Raw genomic sequence first — 10,436 nt, 5'->3', positions numbered from 1 at the left:
GAAATGGTTTTAGTTTTTGCCCATTGAGTATGATGTTGGCTGTAGGTTTTTCATGTAAAGCTTTTATTATGTTGAGGTATGATCCCTCTATTCTGTGTGGGAACTTTTGACATCCAAATATTAAAACATATTATAAACTTCAGTAAATAATGTACCATATTATTGGCAAGAAAATAAGTTATATGTATAAAATGCAAGAAATAGACTCTAACATATACCAAGATAAAGGTGCATTTCAAATTACAAGATTTGAAAGGCAAGATTATTTAATGAACAAAACAGTGGACACAGTACCATCATTTGTACAAAAAAATTTCCTCTCATACCCTTATTAAAATGAATTTTTGAAGGTCTAAAGAGTTCAAAGTAATATTGAGAAGCTATAAATATACAAGTGTAAGAGATTTTCCAAGCTTAAAAGCAAAAGAAAAAACAAAAGTGAAAAACTCAGGTTTTACTACACAAACATTTCAAAATTAAAAGGCATGCAAACTGGGGAAGTATTTGTGAAATATGTGACTGACAAAAGTTTAATATCCTTAATATAACAAAATTCTTATTAATTATTAAGAGATTCATTCATTAATAGAAAAATGGGCAAAGTTGTGAAGAAGACATTTGAAAAAGAAGAGATATAAATAGCTAAAGTGATATGAATACATGTACAAATCAGTAGTCATAAAGTAAATGAAAAATAGGATAATAAAGTACAATAAAAAATACTAAGATTTTTCAAAAAACTATCTTTGGTGATGGTTAAATAATAAAGGAAACTCTTTTCATTGCTGATGGAAAAGTAGATTGGTGTAATCTTCCTGATGGTCAATTTGGCGTACACAGTATATCAAAAATCTTATGCATGCTCAGATGGAGATTTGTTAGTTCTACTTCAAGCAATTTATCCTAAGAAAATATTCTAAAATATGTATAAAATTTAGGTACAGAGGTTTTTATTGTTAAAAGTTGAATATTCCCTAAAAGATGAATTATTATCCCAGAGAATATTGTACTTAAAACCATTATTAGCCTTGGAGGACACAGACCTGATTTGAATCCTAATTCTTATTAAGCATTGTGTCTTGGAGCGAGTTACTTAACTCCTCTGATATTGTTGCTTGAATTGAAAGAGGGATATAAAAATGCCTGCCTTATGAGGCTGTTCTAAAGATTACTTGACAATATATGTAAAGTATTTGGTAGGATACATAGAATTCCTCAATTGCAGAGCTTAATAAATGATAGTTACTACTATAATTACTATTATCCATAGATGAAAACATGTTTTTGGAGAATATTAATGCCACCAAGATATACCTATGATAAAATATTAAATGAAAAATCCAGTCACAAAGCTGTGATTCACACACACACACATGCACACACACACACTCACAACATACCCATGGAGGAAGAATAATTGGTGTGTTGAATTTTAGATGACTTTATCTTATTATCTATATTTTCTGTGTTTTTATTTTTTAAAGATGCACCTGTAGTAATGTATAATCTGAAAAAAATGCTTTTAAAAAACTTTTAGGGAGTTGCTTTAATATTTTATTAAATGGAATTGAGATAGATGCTAATCACTTCTCGGTCTTTTGGCTAAGGTTAAGTGAAGATGGATGCTAGAAAATTGCATCTAAGAGTTCTAGAATGAAAGATAAAACCTATACTGTTAGTTTATATTTATTGTCATAGAATGTTATTTAACCTATTCAAGTGTTATGATTTACCTGTTTTATTGTTGACTCTAAGATTTGATGATTATTTTGGCCACTTTGAAGAGTATTATAAGAGACTTTATCAAAATTTAAATGTGTACAATGAGAAAAATGTACACCATATGAATATACAGACAGGTAGGCACATAGACAACTCTTCTATATTTATTCAACTAACCCCTAATTATCCATGGGTATATTAATCATATTGTATGCTACTTTTAGTCTTTTAAACAAGAATTAATTACCTCCAATAATACAAAGTACTAGTATACGATAACTGAAATACTTCTTGCAATATAAAAGGTATTTTAATAGGCCGCTTCTTTTTATCAGCTTTAGAACAGTGTTCACACTTGTTCACATATGTGTCAGGATGGGTACTTTCTTCTCTTACAGCATCTTTATCATCTTTGAGATTATCCGATATCAACACATAAACAAAGGAAGAAAATGTGTACTCCCCATCTTCAAATTCTTTAAATTTGTTATTTTACAAAAAATATATATATATCTAATTAAAGAGCTCGTTCACATGTCTTCATCAGTTAGGATAAGTCATGTGTTGCAGTGGTAATAGCATCCTTCAATATCTAAATGACTTAAAACCATAGAAGTTCATTTGCTGTTGTTCCTGCTACATGTCTGATGAGGATCAACAGATATGAGCTCCTCATTAGCCATTCAGATCCCAGGGCTGTTGGGGGCACAAGGGAGGAAATGAAGTGGAGCACTAAGCAACAGCAATTAAATACTGTACGTCCTCACATAATGACATACTCCACTTTGTTCAAATTTATTAGCCAAAAATGTCACATGGCCATGGTGTCAGGGAAGTATAATTTTCTTGTGTGACTAAAGGAGAGAGAAATCCCATGTTGCTGAAAAGTTAGTAATGTCTATCACACATCCAATAATATTACAACATTGGTCTTAAAGTGAATTCTAATTTCCAAAATCACCTGGGGAGAAAATGGTTATTGGAAGAAAGTAATAGATTGCTTTTGATCGAGGTATTAACTAACTTTATTGGGGTAATCATTTCATAATATATATGTGTATCAAATCATCATGTTGTTCACTTAAACTTACACAATGTTACATGTTAATTATATATCAATAAAGTTGGGAAAAACACCAACTTTAAAATGAAGCATTATTTTGTGATGTGCCTAATAAAAAAGTAGCTATTGTATATCTCAAAGTTAATAAAAAACTTATTTTTTTAAATTATAAAAATACATGTTATCCATTCTGCAGGAAAGGATTTCTTTTTAAAAAAATTTTTATTTATTGATTTTGAGAGGGAGAAACAGAGAAATATCAATTTGTTGTTCTACTTGTATATGCATTCTTTGGTTGCTCTTTGTATGTGCCCTGACCAGAGATCGAATCCGCAGCCATGGTGTACCCGGATGACGCGCTAACTAACTGAGCTACTGGGCCAGAGCAGGATTTCTCAAATATGAAATTTAAGCAGCAAGAGAAAAATGAATGAACTTGTAGTACAGACAAGATAGCAATTTTCCTTTCCTTCTTTTATATTTCCTTTTGGTGAATTTCATGCTTATCATCCAGCTATTTAAAACCAGAAAATGGAACTGTGCAGCCCCAACCAACCACTGGTCCAAGGATGAGAGACGTGCTGTCTCACAGACCAGCAGCAAGAAATGGAGCCTCTTTGGCCACCGCAGCCTGAAGTGGGCCCCTCAGCCACGAATCAGCTGAACCCCAGCCAACCCTCAGACCCGTAAAAATCAGTTCTTGCCGCTACATGCCACTGAGAACTTGGGGTTGCTTTTATATGATATGATTATAGCAATCTTAAACTGATATAGCAGTCAAGGTAATTTACCTTCTCATCCTATATCATTAATCATCATATGTAATCTGTCCCTAACAGCTAGAAGCTTCTTTTCAATACTTTAAAATCCATTCCAATTTATTATTAATACTGAATAATAAACATTAATAAAAGATATAATTTTAAAAGACAGTAGAGGAGAAAAGCAATTGATAACTATTTTTTAAATCTCAGCTTAAATATCATTTCCTCAAATGGGCTTTTACTGACCATCCAATTTATATTAGGTACCTCTTCTTAGATTCTGTCACAGAAATCAGCCCTTTTCTTTATAAATTGTCCATATTGGATTAATTCCTGAAGGTGAGGCCATACTTTTTTTGTTTTTCACTCTCCTTTAAAATCAAGCACCATATTTGGCAAAGAATAGGTACTCAATACAAGTAAAAAGAAGTAAAAAGAAACAATTTGAGGCTCTAACTATTATGAGGGCACGTGTGATATTGTCTGGTTAAATTCTCTTATAGCACAGTTCTGACAGACTACTGTCTGCCACCTTCTCTGTCAGGTGAAAAAACAACAACACCTTATATGCTAATGTCTCTGGGTGGGTTATAAAATTCACTCATGTTCACTCTCTAAAAATAATGTCTTCAATGCCATTTACCACTTGGCACATTAAGGTGGGTTCTCTATATCACACAATGATATAACATCTTTAGTGTCCTGTTTTCACTGCACAGGCTTCCCGATGATTATTTTTTTGTTTCATTTTATTTATATTTATTCATGTGTTTTTATTTAAATCTTTATTGTTGAAATTATTACAAATGTCCCTCATGTCCCCCCATTGACCTCGTCTCTTGCCCCAGGCCTTCACCACACTATTGTCTGTGTCCATGGGTTATGCATATATGCATACAAGTTCTTTGGTTGATCTCTTCCCACCCACCCACTGCCTTCCCCCTCTGAGATTTGACAGTCTGTTCCATGCTTCTATGTCTCTGGATCTATTTTGTTTATCAGTTTATTTTGTTCATTTGATTCCACATATGAGATCATGTGATACTTGTCTTTCTTTGACTGGCTTATTTCACTTAGCATAATATTCTCCAGATCCCTCCATACTATCCCCAATGATTTTGGAATCTAAACCATATGCAGATATTTTCATCCACAAGTACAGATGGAGCATATCATATCAATAGAGAATCAGAGTAATTCAGTGGAGAAAAACTGGGCTTGGGAATGATATAGTTGAGGATGTGTGTGTGAGTCCCAATTCCACAACTTTCTCATTATGCTGTTAACCGGAAAAAACTGGCATGATAACATCTATTCTGTGGAGTGGCTGTGAGGGTGAATGAATTAATTATGAAAAAATTATCAGTGAACTGTAGATTATTATATAAATATTAATAATTCTAATATCTATATATTTTATAAAATGCATGTAGAATACATTAAATCATACTTTAAAATTTTTCATAATCACTGCTAAAAATGCCCACTGCCATGCATTCTGGCTTATTTGAGTGTTTTTAAATTTAGTTCCTACAATTAATAACTACAATGGCCATGTGATATTTTCTTTATTTCCAAATCTCTGCAACTGTGTCTATACTTACTGAAGGCATTCCCACTGACTAGAGTGGGGATGATTTTTGTATAGAAAATATAGAGGTTGAAGATTGCTGGTCTAATACAGTACCTGAAATACATGCTGAGCACTTCATTATTAGACTATTTAACCTTATTTAATGTTGCTAAATCCATGAATCATGTTATTTTGTCACTAGTACATTGTCAAACTGACTGCGCTAAACATTTTCAAAATTAGAAGTTTTATGAAGAACATGTGGGTTTACATATTGAATCTAATTTTTCTTAGTGAATTTGATAGAATGGATCAAATACAGAGTTTTTTTTAGCAGCACAAATCCATTGATTTAGGTTGCTAATCCATACTCACAAAGCCAAACTTCAGCTGAGAAAAACATTATGTCTAAAATTCCTGATTCATTTTGTAAATCTTTGACACCAGCAAGAAGTTTATATGTAAACTCTTCTTGGTCTCATTTAAAAGAGTTAGAAGCAAAGTATTTCTCACACACACTGCTGCCTTATGAAGGGCATATTTACCGCTATAATCCTTGTAAATGGAGAAAAACGTTTTATCCAGAGCAACCAAGTCACATAATACCTCGATTTCTCTGTTTTGTTGCCATTTAAAATTGTAACCACTTCATGGATATTAAAGGGAAACACGTAGAGTGGCATGCAATGTGGAGGAACTCATGCGTGAATTATCCCAAACTACTCAAATTTCTTACAGAAAAAAGCAGATTAAGCTGAATTCTTTATGTGGGGAATAATGGTTCAAATAACTTAGACATTTTTGAGTTTCCCATTTGCTTCTCTGGGTAAAAGTATATGTTGTCTTTTTTTTTTTTTTTTTACTGTAGTTAATTGAATGAGTGGATGTATTCAGCTCCATAATAAGAAAATTGTACATTAGATGATGCTTTGGTATACATGTTAGCAATTTTTAGGAGCAAACCCAGATTTTTGTACTTTGGTGAGATGTGCCATGAGATGCACCTTTGGAGAGTCCAGTTAAAAATGCTGATATTGGGCCCTAGCTGGTTTGCCTCAGTGGATAGAGTATTGGCCTGCAGACTGTAAGGTCCTGGGTTCAATTCCAGTCAAGGGCACATGCCCAGGTTTTGGGCTCGATCCCCAGTGGGGGGCGTGAAGGAGGCAGACAATCAATGATTCTCTCTCATCATTGATGGTTCTCTCTCTCTCTCTCTCTCCCTCACCCTTCGTCTCTGAAATCAATAAAAAAAAATTTTTAAAAATGCTGATATTGGAGCATCTTCCCATACACCAAAAGGTTTTGGTTTAATTCCCGGGCAGGGCACATAGCCAAGTTTCAGGTTAATCCCTGGTCGGGCACATATGGGAGGCAACTAATCAATGTTTCTCTCTCTCTTTCCCTTCCTCTCTCTCTAAAATCAATAAACATATCCTCAGATGAAGACAAAAACACACACAGAAAAATGCTGATAAATAGTGCCTGGAACAAAGCGGCTGCTTTGCTAAAGGTTAGAGCTCTCCCTTTGCCCATGTCCTCCTGCTTTTTGAGGACCGACTTGTATATTTTTTCTTTGGATTGCTTGCGGTAACAGTCATTTAAATTAAATTATAACTAAAATGTATTTTTCAGCCCTAGCCAGTTTGGCTCAGTGGGTAGAATGTCGGCCTGTGGACCGAAGTGTCCCAGGTTTGATTCCGGTCAAGGGCATGTACCTCGGTTGCAGGCTCCTCCCCACCAGGGCCCTGGTCAGGCTCGTGTAGGAGGCAACCAATTGATGTGTTTCTCTCACATCAGTGTTTCTCTCTGTCTTTCCCTCTCTCTTCCACTCTTCCTAAAAGTCATATTCCCGGGTGAGGATTAACAACACCAAAAAATAAAAAATAAAAAATAAATAAAATGTATTTTTCATTCATACCATCAATATGAACTTGATGTTGAAAAATTTGCCTTATTTCACAGACATCAATAATTTTTTTCTGAGGTAGTTTTGTTTTAATTTTACATTTTTTGGAGAAATTTCTCCTGATTTGGAGAATGGACTCATATTTTTCTTTGATGTAGGCTTACTTATTTGTAGTAACAGTCATTTAAATTCAATTACCACTAAAATTCATTTTTCTTCATAGTATTCATATGAAATTGAGGCTGGGAAATTTGTTTCATTTCACAGACACCTTATGTGTCTTCTGAGATAGTTTTTATTTTATACATCTGGTACTTGTGGTGTGGACTGAGCTTTCAGACACTCTACCAACATCAAAGACTTTGAAATATCAAAGTTTAGAATAAAAATATAGTTATATTTTAAATGAAAAAGCACTTGACTATATTTATCCTTTAAAATTTCATTTTAGTCCTTTTAACTTCAAATATAAAATCAAATTAAAGCTACCACTGATGTGATAGAGGGATTTACAGTTTTAGATACTTCAGTGTAATATTTCCTCATGAAAAATAGAACCAACATTAAAAAAAATGGAGTGAGGATGACTAGACTAATTAAGTTAATGTATTTAATATATTTTAAAAGTGGGCAGTAAAATTAGTGCTGGGTTTTGTGGCTTAGCATGTAATTGTCTGAGGAATCCATTAAGACAAAATTATCCTCTGTGCAAGCATCTCTTTATTAGGAGGCCATTTATTAATGGCCTTTTAAGCTCTTGGAACTTTCTCCCAAAATGTATTTTTTGAAAACATTTTTTTTCTAGAGTTGTGTTTTAGATCCCTCATACAAGCATGCTACTTACTAAAAAATTATTTCATCTCAGTTTTCTCAGAGATAAAATATGAATAATCATAATATCTAAGGTATAACAGTTCTATCTGATAATTGAATGATACTCCATGTAAAGCACAATAATTGTACATAGTACATACTCAATAGATAGTAGCTATAGTTAATATAATCATATTGTCTTTCATTTCTAGCTCCATCCTGAGTCTCATCCTCCTTGAATAAGTAAAGAAATTAAGATTAAGATATCAAGTTCAGAGATAGCAAGTCCAAGTTCACACAGCTAAGGAGACCCATGAGAATACAAAACCACAATCTCTCACCATCTCTGCATGCCATATCCCTCAGTGGGCAAATGACATTTTAAAGAACTGGTCAAACCTAAACTTCCCAGGATCACCTTCTTACCTTTCCCTCGACTCCTCTTTCTTCAACCTCATGAGCCAATTCTTGTCTCTGTTCACAGCAGACCCCTTATTATCCCTGTATGTGTGATGAATTTGCTCCTACATTCCTTTGTCTTTGATGATCTCCCTGGCCTCCAGGTTTGCCCATTTCTTAAACCTCAATGCCATTGTCATCTCCTTTGCCCTGCTCTCTGCTGCTTCTCCACCTCCTTAAACATACGCGACTGTAAAAACATTATTTATCTTTCCAGTTCATGGAGTTTCTCTAGAACACAGATTAGAATTGACTAATTTTCAACCCCCTGAAGTCTGGCATCTGATTGAAACTTATTCTGCGGTTTTTTAAAAAAAATATATTTTATTGATTTTTTACAGAGAGGAAGGGAGAGAGACAGAGAGTTAGAAACATCGATGAGAGAGAAACATCGATCAGCTGCTTCCTGCACATCCCCCCCCTGGGGATGTGCCCGCAACCAACCTTTCAGTCCGCAGGCCGACGCTCTATCCACTGAGCCAAACCGGTTTCGGCCTGCGTTTCTTAAAAAGAAGAATAAATGAATGAAAGAGTGAGTGAAATAAATGTATTTAAAGGCCTTTGAAGGTGTGAGATGAGAGCTGGGAAGGTAAGTGTCTCATTGCTTCCTTGTGTTTTCTGTGCAGAATCTTCCACTGGGCCGCCTTGTCCTGTGATTATCAGCACAGCCCCTCACGCTGTGGGTTACAGAAGGCCATTTCCGCCTTTGTTTCTAAATGATCACTTAAATAACTCAAAGGAAGTTGGGATAGCTTTCCTGGGTAGATCTTATTGTGCATTTTCTTGTGTTTTCCCAGGTGACTGCATCGGTTGCTGGGAAGTCAATTGTAAAAGGCAGAGCTTACCTGGGCTGAGTGGTGCACATGACCTGTAAGTAATTAGAGTCTAAAAACTTCCAGGATATATATTTTCTTTGCCTTGGCAGGCACTGAAGTGTTTTCCAGCCTGGTGCAAAAGAGGAACATCGGGCCATGGGACACAGGGCAATTTTAAGCAATTTAAAAAATGTGTCTAGGGAAACGTTATAAAGCCATAACCATGACCAGCAAAGGAGACATCAGACCACACAACTGAGGACAACTCAATAATGTGAAATCAAAATATAAAGTATGAAGACAATCCACATGAAGAATATTCAAGAGGCATTAAACTAGACAACACAAATACTAAGATAATTGGATTTCCAGAAGTGGCAAAACATGAGCAATTTAAAGGAACAGTTTGTGCAAATGAGCGTCCCCCTAGCACTGTGGTATATAAAAAGAAATTAAGAATTGTTATTCTCCCCCTTTACTGCTACTCTCTTTGGGAACAGTAATTACTAGACAAACTAAAAGAGAAAGGATTGACATTTTAAAACCTCTCCACTGTGGCGGGCAGTTCATATGAAATATCTCATTGAGTCCTCCCAACAGATTATGAGGCAAGTATTATTGCTGTTGGTCTTGGTGGTCAAATGATGTGTGTAAGGTCACATGGTGCAGTAGCAGATCCAGGATTCAAACCCAAATCTGGACTCAAATTTTACCATTTATCTCACTGTGCTACCTGTCAGAATCTTCCAGAATAACCTCATTATAGGAAATGTCTCCTATGATTTAGTGCCATTGCACTGAATCCAAAGATAGAATGACAGTGATGTTCCTAAGTAATGATATGGTTACATTAGCAGTTATAGAGCATGTATTTTCCCTTAAAAGAAAATTTTAAAATTGAGAGAAGTTATCATGAATATTGTAACCACACTCATGTAACTACAGAACGAATAATTATGAACTACCATATTTTATTTACATCATTTTTTCCCTGTAAAATAATACAGATTAAGTTTAAATCTTGTTGTTTTCCCTCTTCCATTCTCTCCCCTGACCCACTTCCATGGGTAGAAACACACTAAATTGGGTGAGTTACAGATGGCCAGCTGTTGGCTAAAATGCCTCCTTTCTTTCTCATAGTTTAGAGTTGTCACTTGGAAATGGCTGTCCAGCCAGTGGCTCCGTGTCCATATTGCTCTTCTGTTTAGGTGTGGCCTTAGGACTATTTCTTACCAATGAAATGACCAGAACTCACTTTTTGCCAAAGCTTTTAAGAAGCAAGTGTGGGCGCGTGCGGGGCGCGTGCGTGCGGGGGGCAGGA

The sequence above is a fragment of the Myotis brandtii genome, unplaced genomic scaffold, assembly GCF_000412655.1.
Source record: "Myotis brandtii unplaced genomic scaffold, ASM41265v1 scaffold352, whole genome shotgun sequence".
Taxonomy (NCBI): domain Eukaryota; kingdom Metazoa; phylum Chordata; class Mammalia; order Chiroptera; family Vespertilionidae; genus Myotis; species Myotis brandtii.
This window is presented reverse-complemented; position numbering follows the sequence as displayed.